Source organism: Rattus norvegicus, chromosome 13 (assembly GCF_021556685.1).
Source record: "Rattus norvegicus strain SHRSP/BbbUtx chromosome 13, alternate assembly SHRSP_T2T, whole genome shotgun sequence".
NCBI lineage: Eukaryota > Metazoa > Chordata > Mammalia > Rodentia > Muridae > Rattus > Rattus norvegicus.
The window spans coordinates 42160902-42179491 of NC_141546.1; the positions used below are offsets into that span (position 1 = coordinate 42160902).

The 18590-nt window shown below is 38.2% G+C and overlaps 1 protein-coding gene and 1 pseudogene across 3 annotated transcripts in view; one reads left to right on the top strand and one right to left on the bottom strand.

The window, feature by feature from the left end:
* R3hdm1 (R3H domain containing 1) overlaps positions 1 to 18590 on the top strand; it is a 144859-nt gene that overhangs the window by 12643 nt on the left and 113626 nt on the right. The gene's annotated exons all lie outside the window — the stretch shown is intronic.
* On the bottom strand, positions 12313 to 12964 carry LOC148001591 (male-enhanced antigen 1 pseudogene; annotated as a pseudogene).

Here is an 18590-nt window from a genome sequence, read left to right on the forward strand (position 1 = left end):
TGGAGAGATGGTTCAGCCATTAAAGACTAGGCCCACATTTAGAGGAGGTAAACATATCCTTCATAGAGTTAACTCCTGTTTGTATTTCCAGACTGCTTACCCTTCTTATCTTTACCTATTAGTATATGATATTTACTTCATGGCTTTTCTTAAATAGAATATACAGTCGCTATACACAGTTCTTGCAATGTGATGTGAGTGTATGTGCAAGATATGCACATAACTTGATTCACACAGAAATAAGAGCACAACCTTGAGGAGTAGGTGCTTTCCTTTAACCTTTATGGTAGGTTCTGCAAATCAAATTTGACTGTCAGGCCTGCTGAGCCATTCATTTCATTGGCCCTTACAAAGCTCTCAATTTACCTTACCACTGACCTGGTCAAGTAAGTGGCAGTTAAGAGAATTGACTGAAGTGTTTGTTATAAGTGAGCTTCTATGTGCCACTCCATTTATTTGTCCAACACTCTACTTTTAGAAATGTTTCCAGTCTTTTCTAATGTAATTTTTTTCTTGGTTAATGGGCATCTTGTGAAAAATCATGCAAAATGGTAATATTAAGATAAGAGATAATTGATACTTTTTGTTTAAAAGTTCCAGTAAGTTCAGACTCGGCTACAAATTAAATTGTTTCCGTCGTTAAAGATGAATCTCTGCTCTGGTCTATTTAAGATCAGATTATCAACATTATTAGACCTGCGGCTTTCACTTCTCTCTCCCTTCACTTTTGTCATCTCCTGCTTTGTGTCAGTTTTAGATAAATTTGCTTAAAGGAAAGAATAGGTAAAGCCATTGAAGAGGAGGAGGAGTAAGGAACTCAGCAGGTGGTTTTATTTTGTTTTGTTAAATTAAATACATGCAACCCAAATGAGTACATGGGACTTATAATGAAATTCAGATAACTATTAATTGGACTTGTTTGATTACTCTGTCACAATTTGAATGTCACTTTAAGACTTTCCCTCGTTTCTTAACTCTTCACTGGATGTTTTTCACTTCTGAGAAACTGAATCATAGGAGTTCTCAGTTACTGGCAGAACCCCTAGTTAATTCCAAAGCCTCTGTATACTGATTTTTTCCTAGTCATATAGCCTTATGAAGGTGACATAACTTAGGTTTGATATAAGATTAACAGCAATAACTAACAATAAAATAGAAAGGTTACTACTGTGTTCTGTACTAGAAAGATAGTGTGGTCTTTCTGTCCAAATGCCTTACTTTGTTCATCTTGTTGTGAGACAGGGAGGTGAGTGGCAAGGTGTTGTGATTGGGCCATTTGAGCACAGACACGTCAACACCGATGTAAATAATCTGATAGCTGAGATGGCTTCTGAGTAACTCAGGAGCTGGGAGCTGGTTGTATATACAGAGTGACTGTAGTAATCAAAGGGATGATGCACGCCTGCCAGGGTACTGGGTGCAACAGTTTTAAGATTTCATTTTGCCATTTAGAATGGCATATATTTTAAAACTCATGAATTGTCAATTTTGGGAATTTTCCCCATAATATTTTTAGACTATAAACCATGTCTTCTAAAACCATAGAAGACAAAATTGCCAGTAACAGAGGACTGCTGTGTTTACCTGAAGTGAACACAACCAGCCATCTTAAAATACAGCTTCGAGTTCACAGGCTGAGTAACATTTTACCAAGTATAAATCGTTTCAGGAATTACTCTGTGCTTTTCTTTACCCCAGAATTAGTGAAGGCAAGGTTACTAGTGAGTATTTAAAAATCAATTAAACTCTGGGGGTTTTTATAGCTTGTTTGGTGGTAGTATGTAATTTATTACTTACATGGGTGGGGTACTTCCCGTGGTGCATGCATGGAGGTAGGAGACAGCTTTGAGAAGTTGTTTCTCTCTTTCCATCACATGGGTCTTAGGGATATAATTCTGTTAACAGGCTTGGTAGCAAGTACCTGTACCTGCTTAGCTTTATCACTAACCCAAACTTCGCTTTATTCTTCCAGATTTTATAACACTTCTCATACAGTAAATATTAATATCTTTCAGAACTGCTCCCAGTGTCTCACATGTCTATTACATTACTCAAGGTTAAAAAAAAAAAACCCACTAGTGAACGAGTAACTGGCATATCGTGTAAACTTAGAGCTCCCTTTATATGTAGGTGATTTACTAAGTTTGGTTTTTTTTTTTTGGTTTTTTTTTGGTTTTTTTTTTTTTTAGTTCAATACAGTTACTTTCTTTTTTATTTTGAAGGTCATATCAGTTTATTAGCATACATTTTTTTAATAACTTGAGTATTTCTTATTTACATTTCAAGTCTTATTCCCTTTCCCGGTTCTGGGCCAACATCCCCCAAGCCCTCCCTCTCCCCTTCTTTATGGGTGTTCCCCTCCCCATCCTCCCCCCATTGCCGCCTCCCCCCCAACAATCACGTTCACTGGGGGTTCAGTCTTAGCAGGACCAAAGGCTTCCCCTTCCACTGGTGCTCTTACTAGGCTATTCATTGCTACCTATGAGGTCAGACTCCAGGGTCAGTCCATGTATAGTCTTTAGGTAGTAGCTTAGTCCCTGGAAGCCCTGGTTAGTTGGCATTGTTGTTCATATGGGGTCTCGAGCCCCTTCAAGCTCTTCCAGTTCTTTCTCTGATTCCTTCAATGGGGGTCCCGTTCTCAGTTCAGTGGTTTGCTGCTGGCATTCGCCTCTGTATTTGCTGTATTCTGGCTGTGTCTCTCAGGAGAGATCTACATCCGGCTCCTGTCGGTCTGCACTTCTTTGCTTCATCCATCTTGACTAATTGGGTGGCTGTATATGTATGGGCCACATGTGGGGCAGGCTCTGAATGGGTGTTCCTTCAGTCTCTGTTTTAATCTTTGCCTCTCTATTCCCTGCCAAGGGTATTCTTGTTCCCCTTTTAAAGAAGGAGTGAAGCATTCACATTTTGATCATCCGTCTTGAGTTTCATGTGTTCTATGTATGCATCTAGGGTAATTCAAGCATTTGGGCTAATAGCCACTTATCAATGAGTGCATACCATGTGTGTTTTTCTGTGATTGAGTTACCTCACTCAGGATGATATTTCCAGGTCCAATCATTTGCCTATGAATTTCATAAAGGCATTGTTTTTGATAACTGAGTCTAAGTTTGGTTTTTAAGAGTAAACTTGGCCTGGCAGTGGCGATGCCTGCCTTTGATCCCAGCACCTGGGAGGCAGAGGCAGGTGTTAGTTTGAGGCCAGCCTGTTCTACCAGATGAGTTCCAGAACATCCAGGGATGTTACATAGAAAGCCCTGCCTTCAAAAATACCAAACTAAATCATAGAATCGTTGGGTTCTTTTTGAAGAACTGCCAAACAGTATTCTAGAGCAGTTGCACCATACCACATTCTCATCAGGAGTATGTTACAGTTTCAACTCCCCATCCCCAGATACTTTGCCGTTACTCGTTTTATATCTTTTTTTTAAAAAATATTTAACAATCATGCTAGTAGATATATAGTGATATCTTCTTATTTTGGTTCATATTTGTCTGTGGACTAAAGATGTCCAGAAGCTTTGGCCAATATTGATTTTATGTAGACTTTAATTTTTTAATATCTAGATGTCGTCTATGGTCTCCATCGTACAGTTACTCGGGATTTTGAATTTGTGGTCTATGTAAAATTGCTGTATGTAAACACATTAAAGGCCTACTTCTAAAGCCAAATCAAAGAATTGGACAGTTATTTTTTGTTACATTAAAAAAAGGTCTGCCAGGTGGTACTGTAGTAATGTACACCTTTGGTCCCAGCACTTGGAAGGCAGAGGCAGGCAGACCTCTGAGTTTGAAGCTAGCCTGGTCTACAGAAGTTGCAGGACAACCAGGGCAACACCGAGAAATGTTTTCTCAAAAAACAAAACAAAACAAATTCTGTATGTACCTGTGTGTGTACCACCTCATATGTGTGGAGATCAGAATGAGTCTTTTTTTTCTACTGCATGGACCCTGGGGATTGAACTAAACTCATCAGGTTTAGCAGCTTAGCCTTAACCTGCTGAGTCATCTGACTAGCTTTAAATTAGCTTTTAAATTAGTGTTTCTCACACCTGAAAAACTAGGCAGTCACTGGTTTAAGAATATTTTAGTTTATGCTTGTTTTCCTACCATAAAGTATAAGTTTGTCCTCTTTTACTCTGAACTACATTTTTATTTGGATAATAAAATTTCTCATCATTCTTCTTGTTTTAAATATACTTACTTAAATGTAAGTATTTAGATACTCTATACAGTATTCTGCTTCAGTAGAGTAGTGAGCTCCATCCATCTTCAAGTAGTTGTACAGAAGTTGAGGCTCTGTTTCTTAGCAGACATACATGACATGTGTAAAGTATAGTGATTATAGGCTAGAGCCATGGAAGAGGGCATGAGCGAAGCTGAGCTCCACACTGTTCTCCTTCAAGTCTAATGAGTATAGCAGACGTTCTTCGTGTGTGTGTGTGTGTGTGTGTGTGTGTGTGTGTGTGTGTGTGTGTGTTCATGCAAGAGATAAGAATTAATGAGGAACTGGAGATAGATAGAAGATGCAATAATTTTTTATTTTTGAGCCATTAGAGAATGGTAACACTTTTTTTTAAAATGTGGAAGTCAGTAATTTTTCTAATACTTAGATATAGGTAGGTCATTTGTAAGGCCAGCACTTTTTGGTTTTTCAAGGCAGTGTTTCTTTGTGTAGCCTTGGCTGTCCTAGAACTTGCTCTGTAGACCAGAGGGGACCTCAAACTCACAGGAGGCCTGCCTCTGCCTCTGCCTCCTGAATGCCAGGAGTGCTGGGATTAAAGTCATGCCTCTACTTTCTTGATAAGCCCAGCACTTCTTTTTTAATGTATGGATGCTTTGTCTGCATGCTAGTAGAAAGCATCAGATCCCTTTATAGGTGGTTGTGAGCCACCATGTGGTTGTTGAAAATTGAACTTAGAACCTCTGAAAGAACAGTCAGTGCTCTTAAACACTGAGCCATCTCACCAGCCCCTCAGGGCCAGCATTTTTAAAGATGGTTGTACTTGATTAAGAGGCGTCTGATGCCTTGCTGAGTTTTCAGTTACATTTTTTTTTAATCTTTGTCTTGCAGTTATATAACTGTTGTTGAGAGTATGAAGGCACTGAAGTCATAGGTATTCTGATTGTTTGGAAAGATTTGTTTTGAACCATTCACACTTAATTTTTTTTTTTTTTTCCAGAGCTGGGGACCGAACCCAGGCCACTGAGCTAAATTCCCAACCCCCATTCACACTTTCTTAAGTGAGATTACTTTTAAAAGTAATGCCACATTCTTAAGAAATAGCTATCTGTAATTCACCATTGTTGCTGGTTTGTGATTATGCATTAGCTGGGAATTTGAGACAGTTCTTTAGGCCATAACACTGACAACTCATATACTGTCTTCAGTGTAATTATTTACATAGTATATTTTATCTAAAAACTCTTTAAATCAATGAAAAATCTGTTACCAACATTTATGGTATGATTAACATACAGTAAACTTTATGCATCCTCAAAAATACTTTTTTTTTTTTCTCAGAGCTGGGGACCGAACCCAGGGCCTTGCGCTTGCTAGGCAAGCGCTCTACCACTGAGCTAAACCCCCAACCCCTCAAAAATACTTTTTAATATATAATTTATTATTTTATGTGCCTGCATTTATGTTTGTGTGCAGGTGTCAGAAGCCCTGGAACTAGGATTTACAGACAGATGTGAGGTGCTATTTTATATGTATGAGTGTTTTACCTGAACATATGTCTGTGTACCACATGTTGTTCCTGGGACCCTGAAACTGGAGTCACTGATGGTTCTGAGCTGAATTAAACACGGGTTCTCTGGAAGAACAGCCTGTTCTCTTTTAAGTACTAAGCCATCTTTCTAGCCCCCAAAAGATTTTTTTTAATGGATAGCTGGTCAAATTTGTCTCTTATGCATGTAGGATGCAGATAGATAAATAAAATATCTCCCCTGCTTAATACTGGTTGTCAATTTGGTTAAGACACACCTAGTACTAGTATGTCATACTAATTCGTGGTATATTATGGCAGAGAACTTGTCTGCATTTCCTTTATGACCTTAACCTTTGTGTGAAACTAAGTTTAAAGATGACAGTCTATAACAGTGAGGAAATTTTAGGGTAGCCTGACATTTAGGCTGCTGTTTGGTTAGTACTGGCTTTTTAAAACCAGATTTATAGTATGAATTTAGAAACAAAAGCAGTGCAGAACAATTTGAAAAGCTTGTGAGATTGGTTAGGAAAGAAGTACAGTTAGAGTTGTGAACAAGGGAAACTTAGTTCTTAGCCATTAAAAGAAGCCAAGTATTTGACATTGGTACAGTAGAAAAATGTCTCAGAAATTGACCATATCCCACTGATGGTGAGCACAGAAGTAAGGGCTTTAATTCGTTAAAAGACTGCTCTGAGAAGAGAGGTCCAGGGCTATCTGCTGGTACAGCATCACCTGTGAAGATACAGGCAAAAGATCTGCTACTCTGGTCCAAGGGTCTTGACTACTACTTGAATTTACAGCAGATATTGGCATCATTCAAACTATACTGGCTTTGTAGGCATACAGGATACAAAGTAATGTGTCATGGAGATCTCCACCTACATCTCAAATGAAGGTTTTGGTAGTATGTTACAAAATCAAGACTTCTGCAGTCGGCCTCTGAGCAGATAGTGCAGGAAACTGTGAGGACAAAACCCAAAAAATACAGTAGAGAGCCCTGGAAGCTAAGAGATGCCAGGATGTCAAATGATTACTGAAGAAAACCACAGCACATAGGCAGAGCCACCCACACAAAATACCATATTGGCTACAGCTAGAGAGCTGTAGGGGCAGTGCTGCCCGTGACGTTTTGGGGCTTACATCCCACTACTCTGTACTTAGGCTGCTAGACAGTGTACTGTTGGATATAATGTTTGTCTTGCTGGAATTTGTTCTTTGGTTTCATCTCTCCTTTCTGTACTCTTCTTCCTTTTTGAAGTAGTTATGTTTACTGTTCTATTTTTGTCTTGGGAGTATATAATTTATTTTGTAATTTCATACAGGCTTACAGCTAACAGTTGTCTGAGTCTCAGAAGAGGCCTGGGCCTTTCATGGGTTGCTGGAACTGCTAAGACTTTAGGGACTCCTAGGACTAGATAGAGTGCATTTTACATGATGAGATGGAGGTGAGCCTTTGTGAAGCAGCTGCAGAGTGCTGTGGCTTGTATATGAAATGTTCACATATGGTTGGTTTGGTTGCCAGCTGGTTGGTTTTTGCATAGTGATGGACCCTGAGGGCTCTTTCCTAAAAGGGAATTGATGTTGTGATTAATTTATAGTATGATGACATTAGGAAATGGTGAAAGTAGGAGGTAGGACTTGTTTGGAGGAAGTCGATTACTGGGAGTGTGTGCTGGGAATGTGTATCTTTCCTCTGCTTGTTTCAATTCTGTTTCCCAGTTGCCATGAGGTAAGAACTGTGCCAGGCCATGGTCTTTTTCCATCATATTCTGCCTCCCCACAGATAGAATTCAAAAATAGAACCAGCTAACCACAAGCTGAAACCTCTGACACCCTGAGCCAAAATAGATCTTTGTTCCTTCAAGTTGTTTTTCTTAGGTGCTTGTTACAGTGATGGAAAGTCTGACTAACACAGATTTTAATCTGAGGGAAATGTGGCACAAATTGTTCACAGGATATTTTATATTCTCTTATTTTCAAGATTTGTGCATTTTTGTGGAGAAAGTACTCTTCTGCCTAAATTCTGTGCTAGTATCTTTTAATGTATACATCTTTAAATGAGAAACTGTGAGCAAATACAAGCATGTCATATTGATCACAGGAAATATTAAATGCTCAAAAAACAAAGGAATCTACTAGACTGGAGGATTAGAGAATGTGAGGAAGACAATAGATCATGAAACAGGAAGACTAGTAGAAGAAACAGTACTTTGGAGCCAGAGCCTAGAGAAGAGATGTGACTCATCTCAAGGTTATAGCTTGAAAGGGAATCCAGGTAACAGTCGCAGAAAAGATGAGCTCTGACACTATAGGTCTCTGATTTTATAGCTTTGCTACCTGCAGTGGGCCCCATCAGAAGCATGCTCCATAGGTGTGTGTACTGAGTCTTGCTCCATAGGTGTGTGTACTGAGTCTTGCTTTCTGATCTGGGACAGGGGTAGTAGAGCGCCTGAGTTTGATTGAGCTATGGTTGAAATGTGGGAAATGTGGCACAATTTGCAGCTAGGGTTGAATACTCTACAGGTCATCGCTGACTTAGAGCTGCATCTTAACTTGGGAACTTAGTAATAGTTCTGTCTAGTAATGCTAGTACTCAAACCACTAGTTTGAGACCTGTGACCTAGAATTGTCGTGGACCTTGTTTCTTGTTGCCTAATGCTTTTAACTGGTTTCCTTAAGAGTGACACCTTTATTACACAGAACACAAAGAAACAGTTAACATCCCCAAGACTGTAGGACTGTTCCTTAGGGTATCTATTGTTGTGAAGTGATACTGTGATCACAGCGACTCTTAGAACTGTAATTGGGTCTGGTTTACAGTTCAGCCCTTTAGGTCACTATTATCACGGTGGGAAACATGGCTGCATACAGAGGGACATGGTGCTGGAGAAGTAGCTGAGAGTTTTACATCTGTATTGGTAGGCTGCAGGAAGAGAGAGTGACACTGGACCTGGCTTGAGCATCTGAAACCTCAAGGCACACCTCCTAATAGTGCCACTCCCTGTGAGACTGTGGGAGCCATTTTCTCTCAGACTACCACATACTGATGGATGGATTTCACCTCTTTGTTTCTCGTTGACTGGAGTGGTTTACCTGTCAGCATCACCAGCGTTTGTTTTGGGAGGATCAAACTTAGTTTCCTGAAGAGATTCTCTAGGTGACTGAGGTAGGCATACTTGCCCAGCTAGAGTTTATTTTTAGTCTACTGGCTAACATTGTCCTATTTTGGATTGGGAAAAAGTGGCAATGTAGTTAGTTACTAAGGATATTACACATAGCCAGAAGTTTGAGAAGCCATCATTGTTAAGGATAAGGAATACTAACCTAAAAAATAAAATGTTGCTGTTAAGGCACATATAACATTTTCTAAATAAGAATGTTTTCAAATAAGAGATTAGTACCCCTCATTTTTCTCTTGATACTTAATTGAGTCCATTGCCTCGACCTTAACTCATATGGTCTCCTTACTGGTTTTGTTTTGTTTTGTTTTCTGGAGTTTTTTTCAGCTGAAGATAAGTCTCTTTCTCAAACTTTCTTCCCGACTTTTCCTAGAATTTCTCAGTTCCTGACCACATATCAGAGACTGATAGGCAATAGAAAATGCTTGCCCACAGGACGACACTTGTGATCCCATTCCCAGCTATCTGTATTATTCTCATATTTGTTGATATATTTTACCCTTTGCTTTTAAAATAATTTTCTAATAGAAGAAAGATCTTTCTCTCAAGGCAATAATAAGAAGCATCATCTTTTTAAAACTTTTTTTCATTTATTTTGCTTTGTGTGTGTGTGTGTGTGTGTGTGTGTGTGTGTGTGTGTGTGTGTGTGTGTGTGTGTGTGTGTTTGGTGTTTTTCTGCACTCCTGATGTCCCTGGAACTGAAGATACAAATAGAGTCACAGTTACCGTGTGAATGCTGGGAATTGAACTCAGGTCCTCTGTTAGAGCAACATGTAGCTTAGTGGCTCCTGAGCTATCTCTGAAGCTCCAGCAATTTCAGATTGTACCTTCTTTATCTTTTCCTTTGAGAATTCTGATAAGAAAATGTTATTTATGATGGCAAAAAGACAGAATAGATGAAGGGCCTTGTTGTCTGTCTTATTAATCGTGGCCTTGAATAAAGACTTAATTCCAACTCTTGTGTGAGTGTAGTATATAGCACATTCCTTTCTTGTATAAATCAGTCTGGTATCCTGTAACACAGTTCTAATATAGAGTTAACCTGGGCTTTTCTGTTTGGGTTAGGGTGAGGGGGTAGACGAGTATATCTACATATGCACATAGGGCACACAACCCTAAATCTTAAGGAAGGAGCATCTTGATGCCGTTAGTGGTTGGAAAGTTTTCATCTTTTATGTGTTTAAACACATGTAATGAAGTTTACCATCTTAACAATTTATAAGCCATATACTATTATAACTATGTTTATATAAAAATTGTATTTTAGTTATCGAAAAGTATACTTTGTTAAATGTAAGAAACTGATGGCTACAGTCCAGTTCACATGTTCAGCTCTCCACATTTATATTAACTGATTTGTATAGTATAATGGATAACTATTTGGCATTATTCTTGCCACTGATTTTTTTCGGGGGGGGGGGAATATGAACAGAAAGCAGACAACAAAAGCAAAAATGGAAAAAGTGGAAATATGTCAAACAGTGAAACTTCTGCACACCAAAGGAAACCCAAAATGAAAGGCAGCTTGTGGGAAGGCAGAATTTGCAAAGTATTTAAGAACCAATATTTGATAGTTTGTAAAGAAGCTCTACATTCAATTAAAAACAAAACTAAAAAATGAGCCAATGACCCAAATAGGCATTTTTAAGACAGAAAGATAGCCAATGGGCATATGAAATTGCCAGGAAAATACAAGCTAAAACTACAGTAAAGGGAATGGTGTTGCGAGCACTAATCCTAGCACTGGGAGGCTGAGATGGGAGTGTTATTTAAGGGCAGCGTCAGGCAGCGTCGGACAGCGTCGGACAGCTAGCACACTATCTGTTACCAAGGACATGCAGACTAAGGTTGCTTAGCCAGTAGCACTGACTGCTCTTACGGAGAACTGGATTCAGTTCATAGTACCCACATGCCAGCTCACACTTGTCTGTAACTCTAGTTCAGGAGATCTAACCCTCTCTTCTGGCCTTTATGGATATTAGGTATGAATGTGGTACATGTACATACATGCATTTATATATAATAAAAATAAACCTTTTAAAACGACACTGAACTGAGATATTATCTCAAACCTCCTAGATACACGTTAGTGAGGATATAGAAGAAAGTGTCCTCATAATGCTCTTTGTAGCAAATGTGACTAGGTATGGGAAAATAGTATTTAAGTTTCTTTTTAAAAGTTAAAAGTCTGCCTTACATCCCTCTTAATTAATTTTAAGAATTTAATTCAGTAGTATTAAATATATTATATTCCCAATATATGCAACCATTCTCTAACATTCTCTTTATCTCATAAACCTGTGTAACTAATTCCTAATTTCTCTTCCCTAACTCCTTGCAGCCAGCATTCAGCTTTCATCTCTGAATTTGACTCCTGGGTATCTCATATTAGTAGACTCATATAGTACTTTTGTTTTCGTGACTTGATGATTCACATAACATGATGGCCTCAAGGTTCATCTGTATTGCAGCAAGTGTCATAATTTTCTGCTTTTTATAGACTGAACAACACTTGGTTCTGTATGTGTACAACATGATGTTTTCCGTGCATTTGTCCAAGTTTTTAAATTTTAGATTTTACCCTTTTAAACTGTCAATGGCCTAGACTCCTCTAAGAGGAAAGCTTCAATTGAGGAATTGCATATATCAGATTGGCCTTGGGGACAGATCAATGGGAAATTGTCTTGATTTTCAGTCGGTGCAAGAGGACCCAGCTCACAGCCTGGGTAGGCAGCTAGGGTCAGGCTATATAGGAAACTAGCTAAGTGAGAGCCTGTGAGCGAGCGGGCAAGCAGCACTCCTCCGTGGTGCTCACGAGTTCCCGTCCTGGCCTCCCTCGGTTATGCACCTTGACCACTTGCAGCACTGAATTGCTTTTGGCCAGACTGTTTTATCACAGCAACAGAAATTAAACTAGAAAAGATTTTGAGGAACTAATATTCTAACTTACATAATAGTGATACCATTTGACATTACTGCCACCAGCCCACAAAGATTTCCAGTTTTCTGAACATCTTTGCACTGATTCTATTTTCTGGATTTTAGTGGTACATATCCTAGTAGGTACACATTGTCATTTCTATTTCCCTTATGCTTACTGATGTTGAGTACCCATTCATGTGACTGTTGACTGTTTGTATATTTTCCTTACAGAAATTAAAGTCAAGTCCTTTTATATTCAATTTATAATTATGTGTTTTGCTTATTTTTAAATTGGATTTTGTTCCTATGTTTAGAATAATTTGGTTTATTGTTTTTTATCAACTTTGTTGAAATTCAATATTAAAAAAAATTTTTTTTGGCTGTGTACATAAGGTGCTTTATTCTCCAGCAGAATAATGCATGCTAAGGTGGGCTGGGCTTGGGCTGATGTCCCCATATGTACAGAATTGAATAAAGTGGGTCTCTGAGAGGTCTGATTCACCTTGATGTGAAAAGGGACATGGGAAGAAGATGGCTGTTAAAACATTGTTCAGTCCTGTGCTGGTCCTGGCTTGGAATGTAGGGAGATAAGGCAGGGGATGTCTGCGGACTTCAGAGGGCTTTCTGCACCACATCTTCCCACTGAGCATCTCCCGACACCAGGCAGGAACCTGGTACAGGCAGACTTACTCCAGCCATCGTCCTTTTCACCAGCTTCTTTATGTTCTGGGTCCATGGGGATAGAGCTGTGGCTGCTCAATGCTGCCGCTCCCTCCTCATCTTCATCCTCACTCTCTAATGGTGGGTCTGGCAAATGAAGCCCCGGGGTCTGCATCCGATGTTGGATATCATCAGCGCCATCTTCTTCCTCAACCACTGGTACCAGTTTCATCTCTTCTTGTTCAGGATCTTGATTGAAGGGCTGGCACTAGTAGCCTGCTGGGCCTGCTCCTGTGTCCTCTTGCTCTTCCTCAGGTTTTTTACTGCTCCAGTGTCCAGTTCCTTCTGTAGAGCCCTGAGGGGCCCTAAGTCCACAGTCTGATTAGGGAAGATATGCTCAGGGACCATGGTGTCTACCCGTACAACCACTGCCATCTGGGCAGGGGCCTCTCAGAGCCCACAGCTAGATCCTCACCTCCACTTTCGGTGGCACAGGACATGCTGGGACTCTTCCACAGTTTTCTTATTAAACATGTTAAAATGTGCTAGTCATATGAAGCTCTGTAAATACTACCAATTTTAATTTCTCAAAGTTATTACTTGGTCATAATTGGGATAAAGGTAATAAACATTTGAAGAATGCTCACATTAAAATTTTGATAGCTAAATCAGCCATTTTATTATTTTAATCTGCACAGTTGGGATAATAAGTGCAGTGTTCTTTTTAAAATCTTACGATTCATTTCTAGTCCTCAAGATTTTATCTCTAACAATACTGTATAAAAAGATGTTGTATTTTTGTGAAAAATTAACACTCAATAAAGTACAAATGACAAAGTGTGGACCAAAAAGATGAAAGGTGACTTTGATGTTTTGAATTTGCGAACTGGAATGCATTATGAGATCCTGTGGGGTTTTTTTTTTTTATTATTAACTTGAGTATTTCTTATATACATTTCGAGTGTTATTCCCTCTCCCGGTTTCCGGGCAAACATCTCCCTCCTCCTCCCCTTCTTTATGGGTGTTCCCCTCCCCACCCTCCCCCCCTTGTCGCCCTCCCCCCAACAATCTAGTTCACTGGGGGTTCAGTCTTAGCAGGACCCAGGGCTTCCCCTTCCACTGGTGCTCTTACTAGGATATTCATTGCTACCTATGAGGTCAGAGTCCTTTTTTTTTTTTTTTTTTTACTCATTGGAAATGTTTATGGCAATAGCAAAGGACTCACATGTGAAAAGGCATTTCAGAAGAGGACTGTGTCATTGCTTCCACCATGTTTAAATTACAGTGTTTGTAGCACTTATGTGTTGAATTGTCTAAAATTGGTATGTTGACATTCCAAGTCTCCATACCTCCAAATGTAACCTTACTTTTAAATAGCCATTAGTTAGTTAAGATGAGGTCATAATAGAGAATATTTAAGTCTCCAGTCCAGTATAACTGATGACTCTAAAAAGGAAGCTTAGAGACAGGTATTTATTTTGTGAAGCACCATATGAACGAGAAAACAGCTGTTGGTGAACCAAAGAGAGAGGCCTGTAACATATTGTTCAGAACCCTTGATAAGAACCAGCCCTGCCACCAAGATCTATGGATATATTACATGTCTGTGGTTTCTTATACTTTATTACTTACTGTAACCTTAAAATCTAATAAAAGCTTTAAGTAGACCCTGTCCTGTTTGTCTTAGAAGTAAACAAACTTTCTCCTTTGTGCTGGTGACCATTATTGCTCAGGGAATACACTTGAAAATCATGTAGGTAAACCAAAAACAACATTTGTCATCAGCATATCCAGCAAAATGAAGCCTGCCGGTACCTTAACTAGTTAAGTCATCTAAAAACATTTAAATGATTGAATGTGAATTCCCATGTGACTAAAGAATTCCATATTCCTAAATAGAAATTAAAATATATGTTCATAAGAATTTATATACAAATGTTTGTAAATAACCTTATTTGTAATAAAGAGGAAAGTAAAACTAGATTAGTGTCTATTAACTATACATAAAATATGGCTTCATGTGTGTACTGGAATGCATATGGCTTGCAAAAATTAGTATTTTTACAAGTTATGTTTGTACCTTGAAGGACATGCTAAGTGAAAGGGTGGTTACAAGAGACCTTGTAATGATCCCAAGGATATGCTGTATTTGAGGTCATACAAATCTCTGGGTATGAGAACATGATTGGAAGCGCGAGGTTCTGACTTACAGAGAGAGAAATTATTTAAGTTTTATAAAATTAAAAAGATTGTTATTTTGAAACAGTGTATTAGAACTCAGATTTTTAAAAACTTTAAAATTCTAGTATATCTTGAAAATTTAACAGCTACCTATATACCACATCATGTTATTGTAATGTATTAGCTATGTATTTTACCCTTCCTTGCAGAAAAGGGGATTGTTTAATGATTAAAAAACAAACACACACTGAGGCCTAAGACCACGTAGCTACCCCTACCCCTTAATGTCTTTCAAAACCCTGCTTGGCTCTAATGACAGATCCAGAACAGGGAGTTTGGGTGTGTACTGCTTGGTTCACTTGTTTTTCAGGGATAATTAGCAATAAAGAGATTCTCAAGGACATAGTTGTTCATTGTTAACTTAATTTTGTCTTTGTCTATGTCTAATTTGAAGGGTATTTACTCTTTTTTTAGTGGTTATCCTCTTTTACCATATATAGCTAAAAAAGGCACATTTTTTTCATGAAAACACTATCATGAGACTCAGAGCTCCTATAGCTGTCCATTCTTCCCTGGTTCATTTAATTGTATGCAAAAGAAATTCAAAACATCTTAACACAGGATAAATTTATTAATGAATGCAAGTTGTAGTTAAGCTACAACCAGGCCCAGTTCTCCCAGGTGTAATCTTATTTTTGTCTCTTTATGCAGGCATAGTGTAGCTTCATGCTTGTCCCAGCAAACATCCAGGCTTATCTAGACTTTATGGCTCTGATCTAAGTAGAATGAACTAATGACAGGAAGAGTCATTTGTTACATTCTGAGAGCCCCAACTTACATGTTCAATTGTAAACTATGACCAGATACCCTGGTACAATTTATTTCTGAATCAGACATTCATTCTGAGGCCAGACAAAGCTGTTGACAAGAACGATACTGTTCTCAGATGTAAAGGTACTGAGCATTCAGGACACAAAGACAACAGGGTTGGTATACATAGTGAGGAGTCCAACAAGATACAAGATTCCCTGTACAAGATACATTTGTTTATATCAGCTCTTAGAATTCAGTAGATACATGTGGTTCTTGAAACTGGGCTATGGAATTCACAGTGCTAGAGAAGTGCACTGAGTTGGTGGCTTGTGCCTGAAACTTGGGAGACTGAAGGCCAACCTGAGCTACACAGTGGAAGGAGGGAAGAAAGGAGAGAGGATTGATTTTAGAAGACATTCTGGATAATGATAAATGACAATTGGAGCAGTGATAAAACATTGGAAATATTGAAACAATCGTTGAAATATATGTAAGTATATATTGGTTTTCACCATTAAGGTGAACTGCACAGTGGTTAATATCTTAGAACAGTGTTGTTTCTATATAAAATAGATTTTTCCACAGTAAAAGAAATACTCCATGTCAGCCCTCCCCTGAATAGCATCCACTAGCGCATTGGCGCTGAGCACCTGAAATGAATTTAGTGTAACAAAAGAATTGAGTTTACATTTTTATTTAATGTCATTAAAATTTAAATAGCCACTTGTGGTTAAATCTGTACTTAGAGTAGGTGGAAGATTGAGGCTTGTTCTTTGTTTTCTCCTTCCCTACATTTAGTACTTGTAATGCACTGCGCAACTTACTAAACTCTCTCTGCCTGTATTTCTGCATATGTACAATAAAGACTATTAGATTTAGACTTTGTAAATCTGATGACTAGTTCATAGAAAGTGTGTTGACATTTCCATGATACATGACACTTAGGTGTTAGTCATTGTTCCTATTTTCACTGTTAGAACAGGAGTACGGAAACAGCGAGTAATCCAACCACTAACGGCTTTCCTAAACTATTTATTATTTAAATTATATGTACTTGGAGTAGTACACACACATTAGTGCTGGGGCCATGATGGATCTCTCCCTGAATCCCAAACTAAAGTTACAAGTGGCTGTGAAATGGTGATATTGAAAACTAAACTTGTGTCCTTTGGAAGACCAGCATGTGATCTGAACCATTGAGCAATCTCTCAGCTTCCAACCACTAAAGGCTTTTATTGGAAATCTTTGGCATATAGTCTTGATCCACTTATTGATGATATACATGTTACAAATATAGTAAACAACGTTAAAATATATTTGGATATATTTCGGGGCTGTCATTCAGTATTAAGTATTGCCAGATTTGTTGCCAAAAGAGATGTTTTTTTCTCGAACCAATGTTGAGGCTGGGAGCTTGTCTCATTTTAAGAAATATTTTAAAGTCATTTACTTGTAATACCATTCGTCTCACTAGTTCACATCTTTATCTTTTGTATGTGTATTGGTAGGTATGAACTCTGGGCCTTGTGTGTACTATACAAGGTCTCTACGACTAAACTATAGCCCCAGCCCTTTTAAATTTCATTTTGAGGTGGGATTTTGCTAAGTTCCATACATTGGCCTTGCACTCACTATATGTCTCAGGTAGGTCTTAGGCGTGTAATCTTCCTTCCTCAGCCTGCCAGCTAGCTAGGATTATAGACCCATTCCTACACCTTTCTAAAGGGAGATTTATATAATTTAATTGCCAAATTACCTTAGTTAGATTCTTGTACTGAGCTCCTTAGACCTTTTTATTTCCCTGCCTCTTACCCAATAATTTATTGTAATCTTCAGACAGTTGTGTGGTTAGTTGATTGTTAACTGCTAAGCTATAGAATCTTGTTTATCCCTAGATATGTTTGAAGTATGCCCTGCCAGACACTGGTTTTAGCTTTTAATTTTATTTGTGGTAATAGTGGTAGACTTTATTATAGCTAGGTTGTCATATATTGAAGTCCATCTACTTCTATAATTATTGTATCTTACAGCTATTTCCTAAGATATACCGTTGTGTGTGTGTGTGGGGGGGGTGCCTAAATGTTTTAGTTTGACTTTGAGATGTGGGCTTTTTAATAAGTGTTTTTCAGTCTTCTTATCTGTTACAAGTAATTTTTTCTTTTTGTTGGTTTATATTTTGGGGTTTTAAAGTATTCTTTTTTTATTTTGGACCAATATGTTGACATTTTTGGTTTTAATCCGTCTTGAGTTGTGAACAAATTGTTTAATACTTGAGGTTGTAAGTGAAACCTTCTGACCAAGTTATAAAACACACACATTAAATTAAAAAGAAAAGACAGTGTTTTAGTATGCATATTAGATACAAATGAACTATGTAAAAAATACTTCATTATTATGTATTTTCCAACATACATGTCTTCCATAATTTACTACATCAGTTCAATGAGAATGCTTGAGATTTCTTTTTTCTTCTTAAATTTTTTCTGTTTATTCAGATATACCCCCTTACACTCTTTTTTCCTTTTTTCATTCATTAATTAATTTATTCACTTTACATTCTGATCACTGCCTCCACCTTCTGGTCTCGCCCCCCCACCCTGCACCCCCAGTCGCTCCTCCCACACCTCCCTCCTAAGCCTAGCCCTGCAGAGACTTGATGTGCCAGGGTTGGGGAATACCCAGTTGAGATTTCTTAAATAGCAGTTTTTCTCTGTAGCGATGACATACAAATTGTTCTACATTTTATTTACAAAGTCACACACATACATAATTCTCTTTAAGACTTGTGTAGATCTTTCAATTCTAAATTACATAATTTTTAGAATTTCAGTATTTTATGATTATATGGTAGTATGTAAGCGTACTCAAGATGGAAGATAGGAAATGAAAGATTACTATGGGCAATAATTAGATTCCTTTGTTTTAGGTCTGACTCAAAGCTTTCTGAATTCATTTTATTTTTCAAACCATGTCATTAAAATTTTTGCTTAAAATGAAAATTATAGTTGAAGTCTTTAGAATGGTATAATCTTTGAGTACAAATAAAAATGTATAACTCATGGTGAGACATGAGTACTTAGCCACGCTGTTCTTCTGGAGTCAGGCACCCATCCCCCTGCAGT